General features: G+C 40.2%; 1 protein-coding gene across 2 annotated transcripts in view; it reads right to left on the minus strand.

The window, feature by feature from the left end:
- The window catches only part of CLIP4 (CAP-Gly domain containing linker protein family member 4), a 104,015-nt gene that overhangs the window by 69,262 nt on the left and 16,077 nt on the right, over positions 1–18,676 (minus strand). Inside the window, exon 1 of one of the 2 annotated variants that reach the window (XM_070798941.1) lies at positions 9,105–9,333. The exons of the other annotated variant lie outside the window; for it this stretch is intronic. The gene's annotated coding sequence lies outside the window, so the exon portion shown is untranslated. Of the gene's footprint in view, positions 1–9,104; positions 9,334–18,676 lie in introns of those variants that run through there. 2 annotated transcript variants of the gene reach the window in all.

The raw sequence follows: 18,676 nt of genomic DNA on the forward strand, positions 1-18,676 counted from the left end.
GTCTCTATTTTCATGATTCCAAAACGTCTGCCTCCAGCCCTGAATTTCAGACATGTATTCAACTGCCTACTCGGCTTCTAATCTAGAATATGCTTTAGATTAATAGACATCTGTTCATTAATAGGCATCTCAAATATAACATGTTCAAAATAGAACCCTTCCCTATAACCTTCCCATGTCAGTAAATAGCAACTCTCCTCTGCTGTAGGCTCATAAAATCATCCTTCCTTCTTTCATATTTTTGGATTCTACAAAGTAAAATCCCCCTTGTCATTCTTTAAAAAAAAGTTCATAACATAATTTATTAATGAAGAAATTCATCAACACCACTGAAATCCTTACAAATCGATAGCCACCAGAGATCCCAGGAACTTCCTACTGATGCTTCGTTTGGGCTTGCCTTTCCCTGATCTACCTCTTTTTCTTTCTCAGGACTTCAACTGGGGACTGCCTGCTGAAGATCTCATAAGCCTTATTAATCTATGGGTCTCATTCCTGGTTGCACTTTCAAATCACCTGGATATCTTTCACAAAATACATAAACACTAAAGACCCTCAGATATTCTAGTTCAACTGATCTCGTTTAGATTCAGGCTATTCTATAAGTGTTTTCTCTCTTTTGTTAGCCTGCTTTCCAAGAAGACAATATCAAATGAATTCTTCAAAACCACCTTGTTCCCGTGTGGGACACTGCTTCTGGGGCCCTCCAGTTGGTGCCACTCACAAACATCACGTGACACAACCACTTTTAAATTTTCTTTAGAGTCAAGCATAAAAGAAGAAGGAACAAAAGGAATTTGTCATAGCATCAGGATCAAAACTGCTACAGTTGTACAAGAGCTAAGTTATTCATACTGGTCACCCAAATTTTTGGAATTTCCTGGTAGCTCAGATGGTAAAGAATCTGCCTACAATGCAGGAAATATGAGTTCAATCCCTAGGTTAGGATGATACCCTGGAGAAGGGAATAGCAACCCACTCCAGTATTCTTGCCTGGAGAATTCCATGGACAGAGGAGCCTGGCAGGCTACAGTCCATGGGGTTGCAGAGAGTTGGACACGACTGAGCAACTAACACACACACTCAAATTTTTGGCCACCAAGACACCTCTAGAAACATCTCTAGCACACCAAGACACCTCCAGAAACATCTCTAGCACACAAAAACAGCATCAGGCCAGTTTCAACTAGGAAGTTAGTTCCAATACGCACCCCACCCCCCCACCAAACATACACATTGAAACTGACTGTAATCAAGTTTATAGATATATCTATCATTCTATAGAAAATGTGAGGCATAAAGGAAGATCACAAACTTTGAAAGGATTCATTCAGCCAAATCCAAACTGTGGGAACTTCTCCAGGTTGAATAACCACTTCCAAAAAATAGCTAAGAGGAATTGGTATAAATTAAAAGAGACATAAGAGCCATCTCTACAACCTAAAATATCACACCCTGTCTGGATCTGGATTCAAACAAAGAAATATAAAAAAACTCTGGAGACAAGGGAAATTTAGTTCAAATTAGATATTAAATGATATCAAGTAATTTTGCTAATTTTGTTAGGTATAATATTAACATGATTTTGTCTTTATTTAAAAAATTCTTATCTGATAGAGATTCATACTAAAGTATATTTAAGATAAAATATTTAATATCTGGGATTTGCTTTAAAATGCTTCATTTTAAAATAAAAAAGTGTATGGTGGCAGGGATAGATGAGAAGAGAATGAAAACACATTGATAATTATTACAGCCAAATAATAGGAAAATTATTCTTTCTCCTTCTATGTAAGTTTGCAATTTTTTCCCAATAAAAAGTTTTAAAAGAAGAAGCTTGAGGAGGGCAGAAGTTTTCGTCTATTTCTGTTACTGCTGTAGCTTCAGTACCTACAACAGTATCTGGCACATAGTAAAAATTTAATAAAATATTTGTTGATTGAATGGGCCTGGCTCTTTAAGATTTCTCAGTAAAGATAGATCATTGTATGCAAGGAATTTAGAAATCTCAGAAGTTGCCTTTGTATCACATGCATGCACATACTCTGAGGGGGGAGGCATTCATACATCAGCAAAGCTACATGAAGTTGTCTTTCCAGCAGCCGTTTACAAAACCAATACAGTTTCACCCTTGTTCACTGTAAATCATCAGCTGCTTTAACAACATCTTGATTAGGGGTTGAGAATGTCAGACCCACTGGAGCTTCCTGAGTGTGGGTAGAAAGCAGCTTGCACCTTGTCAACAATGGATCGAATGACTCACCTAACAAAGAAAGCCACTGACAGGCCAATTAGCTGGTACTGAGTCATGGGGAAGTCTCCTTTGTGACAGAAACAGCAGTGATAATAAAATCGGTTCTAACATTCCATATCTAACTGTATTTACAACAGCAGGGAACAGTTCAAGTAAAAATGAATGTGAACTGCTTTTTCAGATTCACACAGGGTTCAACCCAAGAGGAATAAGTTATAGTCTATCTTTTCAAAGCCCGTAAAAATTTTTCATGCAGAATCTTTATCATTATCAAGATAATCACAACCATAATGCACTACTGAATGACAGTTATAAAGGCAACCAAACTGCATATTGATTCATTAAACCACCAGAAAAGTACACTGAGTGCCTCCTATGTTAAGGGCAGCCTTGGTGTAAGATTCACTTGTTTCCTAGTAAAGGAGGGAGAGTGAGCAACCTGGGTTGGAAGCCCAGAATCATCAACCCTTACCTCTGAAACCCCAGCAAATCACTTAACTTCTCTGAGCCTTAATTTTCTCCTTTGTCTCCTCCTTAATTGTCTCCTTAATTTTCTCCAAATGACATAAAGAGGGCTTGCCTCCCTGTGATGCCTTGGGCACAAGATCAGATCAGATCAGTCTCTCAGTCGTGTCCGACTCTTTGTGACGCCATGAATCGCAGCACACCGGCCTCCCTGTCCATCACCAACTCCCAGAGTTCACTGAGACTCACGACCATTGAGTCAGTGAGGCCATCCAGCCATCTCATCCTCTGTCGTCCCCTTCTCCTCCTGCCCCCAATCCCTCCCAGCATCGGAGTCTTTTCCAGTGAGTCAACTCTTCACATGAGGTGGCCAAAGTACTGGAGTTTCAGCTTTAGCATCATTCCTTCCAAAGAAATCCCAGGGCTGATCTCCTTAAGAATGGACTGGTTGGATCTCCTTGCAGTCCAAGGGACTCTCAAGAGTCTTCTCCAACACCACAGTTCAAAAGCATCAATTCTTTGGCGCTCAGCCTTCTTCACAGTCCAACTCTCAACAAATAGCTGGTTGAACACCACAGTGTGTGGCTGGAGTGTGTGTGTGTGGCTATAAGACATGAGCAGGTGAAAAGAACATCAACCACCTGCCAAAGAAACAGTGTCAGTAACTAGGGATTTCCCAAGAAGAAGAGCACACTACAGGATGAGATGATCTGGAAAAGCTTCAAGGAGGGTATTTATTTATTTTGAAGCTATATATATATATATATATATATATTTTTTAATCTATATTTATTTATTTTGAAGTTATATATATATTTATCCTTGAAGCTGTACATATATTTTTAAAATTTTTGTTGGCGTACAGTTAATTTACAATGTTGTATTAGTTTCAGGTGTTCAGCAAAGTGAATCAGTTATGTGTATACACATATCCACTCTTTTTAAGATTCTTTTACCATATAGATCACTATGGAGTATTGAGTAGAATTCCCTGGGCTGTGCAGTAGGTCCTTATTAGTTATCTATCTTATATATAACAGTGTTATATGTCAATCCCAATCTCCTGATTTATCCCTCCTCCCACCTTACCTCCTGGTAACCATAAGTCTGTTTTCTACATCAGTGACTCTATTTCGGTATTTTGTAGATAAGTTCATTTGTACCCTTTTAAAATTTCTTTTTCCTTTTTGACCACACTTCATGGCATGAACTTCCCCAACCAGGGATTAAACCCATGCCCCTTATAGTGGAAGTGTAGAATCTTAACCGCTGGACCACCATTAAAGTCCTGTAGCCTTTTTTTTTAGATTCCACAGATAAGTGGTATCATATGATATTTGTCTTTCTCTGCCTGACTTACTTTACAAGGAAGAGATATATTTTGAAGTAAGTTGAGAGAACAATGAGATCCAGCAATATAAATGAAGAACTAGCACTTACCGAGTGCTTAGTACATGCTGTGCATTGTTCTAGGCACTGACATGAATTATTGTATCCCTGAAGGAGAAATATTTTAGCTTCACTTTCTAGTTGGAGAAATCAGGGCATAGAGTAGTTAGATAACTTTCCCAAGATCGTGTAGTTAGTAGCAGAACCAGCATTTGAACCCAGAGAGTCTAGTGCAAGAGAGTAAATATCTAATGATACTTCACAAGAGAAAGACTTGGAGGCAGAAAAACTAAATTCTCATTTGTTTGGAAGACAGTAAAGAGTCTAGGTGGAGAAGAGTCTATGGTGCCTACTGGTTGGAGATGAGCTGGAAAGGCAAGGTGGTTGTTTTTGAATGTCACACTAACAGACTGAGAGCCTATCCTGTTGGGATGAGGAAAAGACACCTGAGTTTCTGATGAGGGAAAGATGAAAGAATCTGTCAGCGCTCTTCAAAATGGAAATTGCACCTAAGCTTTATGCCCCATATCTGGTATACTCTCTTAATACAAAGCCTGAAACAAAAGTGCATTTTAAAACTCAAGCATTTTGAAGTGAAATTTAGCACCTAAAAATAGCTACCTTGAGAGTCTTAGCCTTTATCAGTTCAATTTCAAACTTTTTTTAAATAGCAAATGATTTTTATAAATGATATCTTTACGCACAGCTTAGTTTTTATATTTAACACATGCTCAATAATGACCTGCATTCAAAATGAGGTTGAAACAAGTTTTACAGATGCCCCTAGGGGATGGAAACCTACTATTTCTGCCTTTTCCATCATACCTCATAACCACTTTGCAGTATAACAAGAAGACCTGCATATCATCATTTTAACCACTTGGTTATTACATAATAATGTAATAATATATTAATCTTTTGGATATGTGCCTATTGCACAAAAGCACTATCTCAGCAAAAAAAATAAACCACCAGCCACTCGGCTTCCCTGGATGCTGTCCATCCGGCAAGGTGCTGCTGTGCTTGCTCCCACCATATGGCATTTCACTCCTCTTGGCGCCTTGGTTTCTGTTTCTCCAGCCTCACCCATGTCCTAACTCAGAATCCAAATAAGGAAGTCTCTCCAAGTTCAGCTTGTCATGTGAGGCACCACACAGCTAATAAGGAGCTGCATTTTCATCAGTTTAGAGGCACTGCTGCTATTGATAGTAACAAAAGACTAGCATCTTTGCAAGCAAGGATGGACCTGCGTGCCTCTGTTGCAAAGGCTACTGGCCATGCACAAATCTCAGTGGCATCTGAGACTGAGCATCTCCAAGCACACTGCTCCAGTCTTCAGCTCCTGCCATCCAAAGAGGCCCAAGAAAAGAGATATGACAAGTGAGGGGAGCTCCTGGTTCTCCTTTGACAAGCACGTGCTAAATAATTCTAAGTATCATAAATGCCATTAGATACTACCCCGAATTAGGGACATTATAGCCTAACTTAGGCAAAAAATTAAAATTCACAAAAAAGGGGGGGGAAGGAGGATAGGATTCTAGGCTTTGAAGTTAGATATAGGGTTTCCCTGGAACCAAGAGGGCTCCCGGGATATGGCACTTTCTGTTTTAAAGCCAGAACAGTACCAGGGATACCAGAACAAGTTGGTCACTCCACAGACAAATGAAAGTTGAAGTTTAATTAGTTTGGGGATCTTGAACAAACAAAATAACCTCTCAAAGACTCAGCTTCCTCATTTGTAAAATGGATATCAGAGTAGTACCTACTATATCACATATTTCTTCTAAGAATTCAATAAGCTATTGTATAAAAAGAACTAAGCACAATGTCTAGTATTTAATAATTGACCAACAAGTATTAATTCTGTATATACAATCAATAATACAAGATAGCTTGTAATGAAAGGCTGAATTAGTTGTTTGTAGAACTAAAAAAAAAAAATGAGATCTGAGATAACTGGATTGGGGAATTTCCTGGCGATTCAGTGGTTGAGATGTCATGCTTTCACTGCCAAGGGCCTGGGTTCAATCCCTGGTCAGGGAACTAGGATCCCATAGGTCACACAGAACAGCCCCACAAAAAAGATAATTGGATCAGGTAACAAGAAGTTTCCATAGTGGTAGAGTGAGCAGATAAAAATAGGTTGCCCAATTCAATTTGAAATTCAGATTAACAAGGAATTTTTTCAGTGTAAATATGTACTATACTTTTTAAAAATTGTTTGTTATTTATCTGAAATTCAAATTTAACTGGATATCTGGATATTTTATTTGCTTGAAATGGCAACCCTAGATAGAGGAAGTAGAATTCAAATGTTCTTTAGAGGAAGAAGGAAGGGGAAATGCCAGATAGAGGGATACACATGAGCAGCAGTGGACTGAAGACAGGAGCAATGCATGGGTCTTGTAAGTTTTTGGAGAAAACACCTTGGATCCAAGTTAAAGAGCCTAGATTTGATGCAGAATATACGGGAGAGTTAGAGGTAAGGTGCTGGAGTCTGGGGATAAGGTGAGAATCAAGATGAAGAGATGCTTCAGAGAAAGAATGAATAAGACTTTATGAAGGAAAAGAATGGATTCAATATTTTGAACCTGAGTCACTATGAGAGGGACTATGCAGCCAAGGAGATGAAGTATGAGCCAAGGAGATGAAGTATGTGGCCACCTTTATAGTCTGGTAGGTAGTCTGAACTCACCTGGTGGTAACAGGAATAGAGGAGTGGGAAGAGTTGGATGCAGAGAGACATTATGAAGGAAGACAACGTCTGTGGAGAAATTATTGACTAAAATTCTGAATGTGAATGTGTACTTTCACTGTGAAAAAAAAATTTTTAATCCCTGCAGGGTCATTATTGGTGACCTGAATAAGTGGCCTCTTGAGGTCATGTATGGAAGTGATAGTTGGACTGTGAAGAAAGCTGAGCGCCAAAGAATTGATGCTTTTGAACTGTGGTGTTGGAGAAGACTCTTGAGAGTCCCTTGGACTGCAAGGAGATCCAACCAGTCCATTCTGAAGGAGATCAGCCCTGGGATTTCATTGGAAGGAATGATGCTTAAAGCTGAAACTCCAGTACTTTGGCCACCTCATGCGAAGAGTTGACTCATTGGAAAAGACTCCGATGCTGGGATGGATTGGGGGCAGGAGGAGAAGGGGACGACAGAGGATGAGATGGCTGGATGGCATCACCGACTCGATGGATGTGAGTCTGGGTGAACTCCGGGAGTTGGTGATGGACAGGGAGACCTGGCGTGCTGCGATTCAGACACGACTGAGCAACTGAACTGAACTGAGGTAAGTTAACTCAGACCAAAGAAGAAAAAAAAAAAACAACTGTATTTAATGTCCTATCTGCTCTTCTCTTAGTAGTAAGAAAAGATTAAAGCTATGGGTTTCATGCTTTTCCCTCCTGGCTTTCCCCAGTCTTCAGAGACCCCCACAGAGGTCTCTGCCTGCCAGAAATGACAGAGACCTTCAAAGAGACTGAGTTCAATGCAGCCAGACAGTGGGGCCTAGGGAACTCAGGGCAACTTCCCAGGGGGCCTTGTGTCACTATTTTTGACCTCTCAAGCAAGTTACTTTCTTCCTGATGTGTGTACATGAAATTCTACTCTTGTACCAAATGAAAAAGCTGCAGACCCTTTTGGTAGCTTTTCCCCAGACAGTGTTTCTCTTTAGAAACATTCTGTGGAATGAGCCTGTAATTCTGACTCAGGAAAGCGAAGGGTTCAAAATACCTGCCCTGAGGTATATGTGAAAATCAAATCCCAATGATCCTAAAAGAACCCCTAAACCCCACAAATTCTGGCAAGACTTTGGAATATCTGGAAATCTCATTCATTTCTGGTGGGACTGAAAAATGGTACAACCACTTTGAAACACAGTTTGGTAGCTTCTTACGAAGCTAAGTATAGTGTTACCAAATGATACAGCCATCTCACTCCAAGGTACACACTCAAGTGATTTGAAAACATACATCCATACAGAACATGCACATAAATGTTTATAGCAGCTTTATTTATAAAAAATTGGAAACAACTGAGACATCCTTCAATAAGTGAATGGATAAACAAATTGTGGTACAATGGAATATTATTCAGCAATAAAATGTAGTGAGCTATCAAGCCACACAAAGACTTGGGGGAATCTTAAATATATATTGTTAACTGAAAAAAGCTAGTCTGAAAAAGTGACATATATGATTTCAACTATATGACATACTGTAAAAGGCAAAACTGGAGACAGTAAAAATATCATTGGTTGCCAGAGGCTGGGGAAGGAGGGAGGAAAGGACAAATAGATGAGGCATGGGGATTTTTAAGAGCAGTGAAATTATTTTTTATGATATTATAATGGTGAAGACACAACATTATGCATTTGTCAAAACTCATAGACTGTACAACACAAAGAATTAACTCTAATGTAAACTATGGACTTTAATTAAAAATAATACATTAATATTGGCTTGTCAGTTATAAAAAGGGAATAAAGGGTAGATTTTGAAGCTTTTTTACTACTCCTTTCAGGTTTTTAGCACTGAACTGACATTTTGACTTTTTGATGCAATTATAAAAGAGGGTGCATTTCTGTAAAACATGTCTAAATTGCCTCATAGTATATGTCCGATCACTGAAACCCCTGTTAATTTGTCTAAAATAATAGTATGCGGGGTTGCCCAGTGATTAGGACTCCTCGCTTCCATTGCAGGGGGCACGGGCTCAACCCCTGCTCTGGGAATTAGGACAGAGGAATCTGTCGTGCTACCATCCATGAGGTTGCAAAGAGTTGGGCTACCATCCATGAGGTCGCAAAGAGTTGGAGATGACCTAGCAACTGAACAACAAAGCCACGAGGTGTGGCCAAAAATAAATAAATTAATTTAAATTAGAAAATTAAATAACAGTGTGCTTTGTCCAGGACACTCACCTGTGCCTTACCAGAAATGAGATTTCAAGAGAGGCCCAGGTGGGCACAAGATTCATTTCATGATGAAACTTACCCAAATCATGTCACGGTCTTCTCAACATCACCCAGAAAAAAAATTTTCAATTTCTCATGGGGCTTCCTCAACAAGAGCACAAATTGTTTAGAGTGCTGGTTGGGAGTGTATGGAAATAGGTGTTTTCATAATGGGCTCCCCTGGGCCCATATGCAGATTCCAATTGGAGAAAGCCTGGGTGGTGGTGGCAGGCTTCGATTTGCCTCCCTGGGGTGGAGTCTTCCTTTGAGTACTGCCAGCCTGCTTCCCTACAGGCAGCACTTACACAATAATGACATTGCCTGTGGCGCTACGGATACCAGATTTAAAGGGCCAGAGGCCATCAGCTATGGCCCTTAACCTACCACTGAAGGTCCAGCAGCAATGGCAGAGGAGGGGGAATGGCCCGGCCCTTCACTTCATAGCAAGGAAGAGGGCTAGGAAGCAGAGGAGACTCTCCCAAAGCGAGATGGGAGAATCGATACCCTGACTCATTCTTCTCCCTCTCTCCAAGTTCCTGCCAATATCTCTCAGAAGCAGGAACCCTAAGGCCCTGTCCCACCCACCCCCAAACCCCCCAATCTGCCCTCAGCACTGAGTCTTGGCAATGGTTCTACAAGATATACTCAAGAAGATATTCACAGCAACCTGCAATTGCATACTTTCTGCTTTTAGAATCATAGGGTTATAATCTGGACTGAATCTCTTCAGAACTTCAACAAATGTACTTGTTCCACCAACAAGCATTAGCTCTGCTTTCTAATATAAAGGGAACATTTTGAACAGAAATTTGAAAGGATTTCATCATGATTTCTGATGACGAGACATTGTGTGGACCTTCTGCACTGTGGCCGCAGATGCGGTAATAACTTGGAAGTGCAGCCCATAATGATTCTGTGATCTATTCTTGAGACTTTACTGACACCTGGCTGCCTGGAATGATTGGAGCCAGTACAAATTTCACCGTCACTGACTCGAGTGTGCAAAAACTTAATTTTCTCTATTCTCCTATAATTGAGTGTAATCTCTGCCTTGAGTCTCCATTCTGCCTCAAAGCAGAGAACATTTAATCTAGTTACTCTCAGATAAATTCGTTTGAATTCAGTCATTCCGTAGTCAATTCAAGTTTATAATTCAGTCAAAATTAAGCTGAAAATGTCCTATCTTATCCTTGCTGCCCCCTTCTCTTCCCTGATCTCAGCTCCCTTGGCACCTGCTTCTTACTCTTAGTCTGTGCTGTCTGGCTCTGGCTGCAGCAGATGACTCGAGCTCCTTTGGATAGTTTGTGGGACACCAGGGGACTCCCATTTAATCCTCTCAATTAAAAGGCTTCCCAGGTGGTGCTAGTGGTAAAGAACCTGCCTGCCAATGCAGGAGACATAAGAGAGGCAGGTTCAGTCCCTGGGTCGGGAAGATCCCCTGGAGCAGGGCATGGCAACCTACTCCAGTATTCTTGCCTGGAGAATCCCATGGACAGAGGAGCCTGGCAAGCTACAGTCCATAGGGTCGCACGGAGTCAGACACAACTGAAGTGACTTCACACGCATGCACATCAAGAGGACAGCTCTATCCTCACCTGGTTTTCATACCTCATCCTGGGCCAACCCCCTGGGCTCTGTCTCTTTCTCAGCTCAGTTTGCTCCACGTGGAAGCCTTTGGGATATTGTGGGTGTCCTCCTTTGCCACTCTGACTTGTGGGAGATGGGAATGAGCAAGTCTCCATCCTCTTGCACCTCACATGCCTCACACCACACACCATTCCTACTCTGGCACAATGAGGTGACCTGATTTTAAGCACTTCTGTCCAAGGCTTTCTGGCTTGCTCTCTCTCCAACCTCAGTCTGTGGTTCAGGGAGGGGATGCAAGCACCTCTTCTCTCAGCACCCTCCAGATGACGCCGTGAGATGCATGGCGGAAATCTGATGAGTGTAAGGAAAGAGAAGAGCACATCCGTTGACATGCCACATTCCACTCTGCCACAGTATAGTCTGGTTTGTTTCCATTCACTATTTTATCTTGTAAGATACAACTAACAGTATTAGATTACTTTTATTTTATGATTGAAACTGTCCAAGAAGAAATTTCTAAATGAGATTGTTTTTAACGTATTTTGGGGAAACAGCTGTTTGTTGAAATGCCTGTTTATGGTTACCGCAGCATCCCAGCACCCCAAGTCCCCTTCTCCTCACATCTGACTGCTTATTTAAATATGTAGATTACTGAAGCATGGTGATCAAATTAGTATCCTCGCTTAACAGTCACACTTTTTATCCTCATGAACTTCAAAGCTCGTCTTTCACTAAGTGCTCACATACACATTTTCCAAGTCATCCCATTTGTTTGCCAGTTATTTGTGTAGCTCCCAAATAACTTAGTATCATACGTCAGCCAGTTCACTTCCATTTCGAGAATACCTCAAAATATTAAAGCCAGTCCCAGAAATCTCCATGAGAGGCCATAAGTTACAATTATCCATCTTGAAATGTGTCCACTGTTAGCTGTTTCAGTGGACAGCTTGATCTAGTCAAGCCACATCCTCCCATTTCATGGGAACTCAACTTAAAAAAAAAAAAAATGCTTCCTAAAAAGAAAAGAATCTGCCTGCCAATGCAGGGGGCATGAGTTTGATCCCTGATCTTGAAAGATTTCACATGTCATGGAGCAACTAAAGCCCACACGCCATAACTACTGGAACCCATGCACTACAACTACTGAAGCTCACCCCACAACAAGAGAAGCCACCGCAGTGGGAAGCAGATGCTCCTCAATGAAGCCGCAGCTGGAGGAAGCCCACACCCAGCAACGCAGACCCAGTGCAACCAACAACAAGGAAACAATAATAATAAGCAACAAAAAATAAACAAGTAAAAAAATGAGCAATAATAAAAGAAAAAGAACACTATAATAATAACTCCCTGAATATAAATTTGTCCAGGTATTTTACAAAGTATAAAGTTGGCATTTCTAAACATGACAACAGAGATAGAAATTATAAAGAAAGACTGATAGAATTGATCATGTGAAATGAAAACGTCTGTGTCCCTCCAAAATACCATAAACAAAATTAAAAGGAAAAGAGAAAACTTTTTAAAAACTTACTGGCAGTGTGACAACTTATATGATCAGTCAAAATGTTAATATGGCCAACAAAATATATAATTTTTAAAATATACCAACTTTTTAATATACTCATAAATGCAAATGAGATGCCATTTTTCCTCTTTAAATTCAGGAGATATTTTTTAAAGGATAATATCCAGTGTTGGAAAATTTACAGTAAAGTAGACACATAGTCACACTGCTGCCGAGAATGTTAACTGGTAAAATGTTTCTGAAGAATAACTTCACAATTTATACCAAAAACCTTAAAAATATTTATATTCATGGGGAGTGTAACTCCCTTCTCCCTAAAGGACTGCTCAGAATATTTCCAAAGAGTAGAGAGAATTTGAGGGAATAACTACAACTGAGCAACCTGATGCGCTCTGCATCGGTCAGGTCAACACCAACATCATGGTCGTCAGCATCAAGGTCAACATCAACAGCCATAAGTCATGTTGCCAGTACATATCCTTGATACGATGCAATAAAAAAGGCACATTACCTCTATGATTTTCCTTTCAAAACCCCCCGGCCCCTGTCTAACCATGAGAAAAACATTAGACAGAACTCAACTGAGGGACAGCCTACAAGGTGACCAGGACTTAACTGGCAAGATCGCTAAACACAAGGCAAGTCTGAGAAACTGTTAGAGTCAAGAGGAGCCTAAGAAGCTGTGATAACTAAATGTGATATGGTGCTCTGAATGCGGTCCTGAAAAAGGACATCAGGTAAGAACTAAGGAAATCTGAATAAGGTGTGGATTTTAGTTATAATCATGTGTCAATGTTGGTTCCTTAATTAATAACAACTGTATCACACTAATGTAAGAGACTAACAATAGGGAAAACTGAGTGCTGGGGGAGGGGCATATACAGGAACTCTCTGCTCAGTTTCCAAGTAAACTTAAAACTGTTCTAAAAACTAAAGTCAATTTTTTAAAATTTATGTTCTTTGGCTAAGCAATTCCACATTTCAGAATTTAGTCTGAGAAAATAATCACAAATGTGAGCATGGATTTATCTACAAGGACATTTCAAGAATACTTCGATAGAAATAACCTATCAATGGTAAGAGTCCGGCAAAAGAAGCTATCATTTCTCTGCTCAATGGAATATTGTGTAGCCATTAAAAGTGCTGTAAAGAATACCTGATTATATGAGTATAAATTCATGATACAGTAAGAGATAAGCTAGGTGCCAAATGGTAAGTACAGCAGAATCTGCCTTTATTGAAAAGGATAGATAGATAGATAATCATTTTTATTTCCCTTTGAGCTTATCTGTATTTTCTAAATGCTTACATTTGCATATACTGCTCTTTTGTTGTGGTAAAATGCACATAAAACAACATTTGTCATTTTGACCTCTTCAGGCATTCAGTACCTTCACAATGTTAATGCAACCATCACTAAGTTCTAGTTCCAGAATCTTCTCATCACCACAAAAGGAAACCTTTTACCCCTTAAGTAGTCACTCCCATTCTCCCCTCACCCCAGCCCCTGACAACCATTAATCTGCTTTCTCTTTCTATGGATTTGCCTATTCTGGATATTTCATGTAAATGGAATCAGATATGACCTTTTGTATCTAGCTTCTTTCACATAGCATGTTTTCAAGGTTTAACATGTTACAATGTTATCAACACTTCACTCTTTCTATGACTGAATAATATTCCATTGGATGACTATACCACATTTTGCTTATTCCTTCATCAGTCGATGGACATTTCTATTGTCTCCACCTTTATCTATAGTGTTATAGTGAATAGTGCTGCTATGAACACTCATATACAAGTTTCTATAATAAATAAAAATATACCATTCTTAAAAAATAATCTCTCTCTAGTCTCATCAGGCTGCCATATCAATATACGATAGATGGGGTGGCCTTAGTAACAAATTTATTTTCCCACAGTTCTGGAGACTAGAAGTCCAAGATCCAAAGTTTCAGCTGATTCAGTTTTTAAATATCAAGTATTTTAATTATCACCTGCCTTATTTGTTCTCCAATTATCCTTAGATAATTAACCTCCCTTAAACATTACTGTAAATACTTGGCTGTTTGGAGGGAGGCTGTTTTTGTCTTAATAATTCTAAATTTATAAAAGCAATGCATTCAAAAAGTTGTGAATGAACAGGAATGAAATTTCCCAGGTTAGGTTATATGCAGTGGCTGGCGTTTCATCCCCCAGTCACCACAGACAAGCCATTCTTATGGATGTAAAATGTTAAAGAGAGAGAGAACTGAATCTGCTGTCTGCTCTTCAGTCCAAGGGCAATTGCTCAGAAAATATTACAGTATTTAAATATAAGGATAAATGCACAGAGTAGGCTACGATGTTACAAAAACTCTCTCTACTTGCTTTTTGAACCCTGAGAAATTGTGAGACTGGCTCCTCACCCACATTCCACCATGAATTCATGTCATCACCCAATGTCTTTCCCCAAATGTGCCAAATACACAAATCCAAAAATAACAAGAGTAAAGAGTCTATTTTGAGAAGTTTGTACAACTAGCAACCAAGATCTTTCCAAGGCCCAGGGTACATATGTTTTAAAGTAAATATACAAGTAAACAACTAGTGTCTTCAAGTCAAGAAATTAGATTCTGCTATTTCCCTACTGGGAATTAACGTGGTCCCACAGCTTATCTGCTTGTTAACACAATTTTTCTAAGGGTCCTTCTAATAACATGTGAGCAGTGATCTGACAGTTAGGAAGAATCTTGATTAATTCCTCCCCCATGTGCTGTATTCTGACTTCAAAGCCAGGAGCCCTTCCCCTGCACCATCCCTGTGTTATAGGAGGAGAGACTGAGATCTGGAAGTCAAAGGCAATAAGCTAGGGATTTTTCTTGGGCTTGAGAAGTGGAAGAAAGCTCAGAAGTGAAGAAAGGAAGGGATCCATTCACCCAGTGAATCAAGGACTTTTCAGTACAGAGTATCCTTTACAACCATCTCAGGGACCAACTCCCAGAGACATTAGGCTTAATTTAATCTTTCCTCTCTTCCTGGTGTGGGGTCTTGTCTAATGATAATGCTAAACTCTATTTTGCGTATGTTCAGTTTCTCAACCTGCTCCTCCCGAAGCATGAGCTACATATAATATAATTAATGAAGATATGTGAAGTGTTTGCAACAGAGCCTGAAACATTCATGACAATAAATATCATCATCATCATCTCAAAGTCACTAAGATTGTTCACCTCTTAGTTTAATTTGTGTGCATGAATTGTCTTCACATTAAATAGTAAAATCTTCTTCTGATTTAAAAAATACTATGATAACTAACTACTGCATTAAGAAGTTGGAAGAGCATGAAAGTATTGTATAATCTGATTGATGTTTGTACTATCTGAGCTGAAATCAGATCAAAAAGTCTGGACCAATTGAGGGGGCTTTTCTGTTACAGGGTTTAAGATTGGGGATCTCCTAATGACCACTCGTAAGGAAGGGATGGCAATCAGACTTCTACATCATTGCTCTGAAGGAAAATACTTTGTTTTCTCTTAAAGCCAAACTATTACAGAACCACAGTCTTAACAACAAGGTTGTTAGAGTCAGAAGGGACCTTGGTGTTAGAGTCAGAACAGACCTTGGAAATCATCTGTGAAATGACTCAAGGATTGTAACAGCCTAGAGCTGGGCACAGGTGGCTAAGTCCCAACACATCTTTACTAAATCCCTTCACAAGGTATTTTACAGGAAAACCCATATGTTAAGCAGAGAAAAGTGGAAGTGGTCAGTTAAAGCTGAAGTGTCCCTCAGACCCCTCAATGGCTCCTGAGGGCACTTTGAAAATCATCAACACACTTCCACCTGCTGATTTTGAGCTTTCACAGCAGACAGCCTGAAACAGTGGGAATACCCAGAGCCTGAGAGTCAGCCAGACCTGAGGTTGAAGTCCAGCTTCACCGCTTCATTAAGATGTTTGTCTCTGCCTCGGACACTAGCTTTTCACACTAATCCTATATATTTGGTCTTTTTTTATCCACCTATGCCATGGGGTAGGTATGGGGTTACATCTATATGCATTTTTTTTTATCCACCTATGCCATGGGGTAGGTATAGGGGTTACATCTATATGCATTTCTATGAAGGATTTCACACTGAGAAACATCTGCCTCAGGAAAGGAAAATTAGTAAATTCATGACCTGTGCTTTCTTTTATACATATAGACTCTTGGCTATTTACCTTTTTGTTAAAGTAAGAGGTTGTTGCCTTCACTATACACATCTCTGTCTTTCCCTCAAGTGTGGTAAAACACTGCTGCTGCTGCTGCTAAGTCGCTTCAGTCATGTCCGACCCTGTGCAACCCCATAGACGGCAGCCCACCAGGCTTCCCCATCCCTGGGATTCTCCAGGCAAGAACACTGGAGTGGGTTGCCATTTCCTTCTCCAATGCATGAAAGTGAAAAGTGAAAGTGAAGTCGCTCAGTTGTTTCCGACTCTTAGCAACCCCACGGACTGCGGCCCACCAGGCTCCTCCATCCATGGGAAAACACTATAACATGGAAAATGTCTATAATATGTTTAAGTTAATGCAGATAATACAATGGCCTAATGATTAGCCCCTGTGTAAAATATAAGCACAAAAAAAGAGAAGGAAATAAAAATTAAAATTAAAAGTTATGTAAAATACAAGCTTTTTGCTGAAATCAACATGTCTTACTTTAAAATATCACTGGAAATAGAAGTTTACTTTACCAGTTAGAGACTTTAATTGATAGTTAATATGAAGCCGTTTGGGCTCCCTGGTGGCTCAGCAGTAAAAAATCCACCTGCAATGCAGGAGATGTGAGTTCGATCCCTGGGTGGGGAAGATTCCCTGGAGGAAGGAATGGCAGCCCACTCCAGGATCCTTACCTGGAATATCCCATGGACAGAAGAGCCAGTTCAAAGAGTTGCAAAGACTTAGACACAACATGAAGCAACTTCACACACACGCGCATGAAGCCATTTACCATATTCGGTTTCCTGGCCCCAGCCGCCACTCTGGCTGGCAAGAGCCCTGGGAGGTGAGCCAGCTGAGGGCCAGAGAACCAGCCATCTGGGCTGAGGGCAGAGGTGGCAGAGCTTGGGACTTCCTGTGGGTCTAGGATTCACACTAAGGGTCATTTGAAAGTCTCTACCCAGAGACAGACTTTAAACCAGCGACCACCAGCCAAGCCGTCAATCCAAAGGGCCTTATCAGAGACAGAGACAATTTGGAAGGGCAACCTGGAGAACTTCTTTGGGCTGCAGAACAAATCCAGAGTTGCTTCTCACTACTTTGCTTAGGTTAGGGCTGTTTCTAACCCTAACCCTGTAGCCTTCCCTCTGGTGGGACCCATCTGGTTTCTTTTCACTCAGCATACCAATTTTTAAGCTTATGTTGTTACATATTCAATAGTTTGTTCCTTTTATTGTTGGCAAGTATTCCAACGCCAAATTTATGTATTTCCCTATTAACAGACAGTTGGATAGTTTCCAATTTGAGGCTATTATGAATAAAGCTAGTAGGAATATTCTTGTACCAGTCTCTTTTGTGGATCTTGGCATTCAACACTCTTGAGTAAATCCTTAGGAATAGAAATGATGGGTCAGGAGGTGGGTGTATGCTTAACTGCTTTCCAAAGAAATTGGGTCATTTTACATTCCCACTCAAAGCAATTCTTCTCCCTTTTTTTAATTTGAAGCAACACAAGTTTGAAAAGGAAGAAAAACAAAAGTGAGTCTTAATGAAAAATGAGAGGCAGTGGAGAAAGTGCTTCCTAAATTATTTGGAATAGTCAAGAAAACCTGTCTATAAGGCACAAAGCTGTTTGACAGCTGATCCTCCAGGAAAATACTTTTATTTTGATCATTGGTTTGGAAATAATTTTAGCCACTTAGATCAAAAGTTTTCACAAAGATGATTCAAGCAAAAGCCCAAGAGGAGAAGAACTTACATAAAGAACCCTTCAGATGAGCGTGGCACTGTGTTAAATGCAAGAGAGAGAACTCTTCCCACTTGGCATGCTTGTTTACTGGGCCAGCCGAGGCTCTGACAAATGAAACAACGTTTTGATGCCTAACACAGTTCGCCCCCAGGCAGTGAGTCAGCTTTGTGTTTCCCACGAGCTTTGCTTCAAATAAACAGATCGGAGAACTTTATTAATTATGCACTCTGGGGCATAGGGCTGTGATAGACACCAGGTTCTGCACACAGCCTGGTAGCCAGTCTTGAGCTTGCTCCCGGCAGAAAAGGGATCCCTAAGTCCTAAAACCTACAGTTATTTTTGTTGGTTGTACAGCACTCAGTAAGAGAAAATGAAAGCAATAAAGGCAGAATGTAACTCCATTCTCAGTAACTTTAGGAGGTGCTCCATGCAATCTTTTTTTTCTATTAGGAAAATTAAACATTGTCAATAAGCTGAATATCCCCAAATCTGAAGCCTGTCTCTCTCCTGCAGTTGGTGGGAATTATTGTGCTTCCCTGGTGGCTCAGACGGTAAAGCGTCTGTCTGCAATG

Source organism: Bos indicus, chromosome 11, assembly GCF_029378745.1.
Source record: "Bos indicus isolate NIAB-ARS_2022 breed Sahiwal x Tharparkar chromosome 11, NIAB-ARS_B.indTharparkar_mat_pri_1.0, whole genome shotgun sequence".
Classification (NCBI taxonomy): domain Eukaryota; kingdom Metazoa; phylum Chordata; class Mammalia; order Artiodactyla; family Bovidae; genus Bos; species Bos indicus.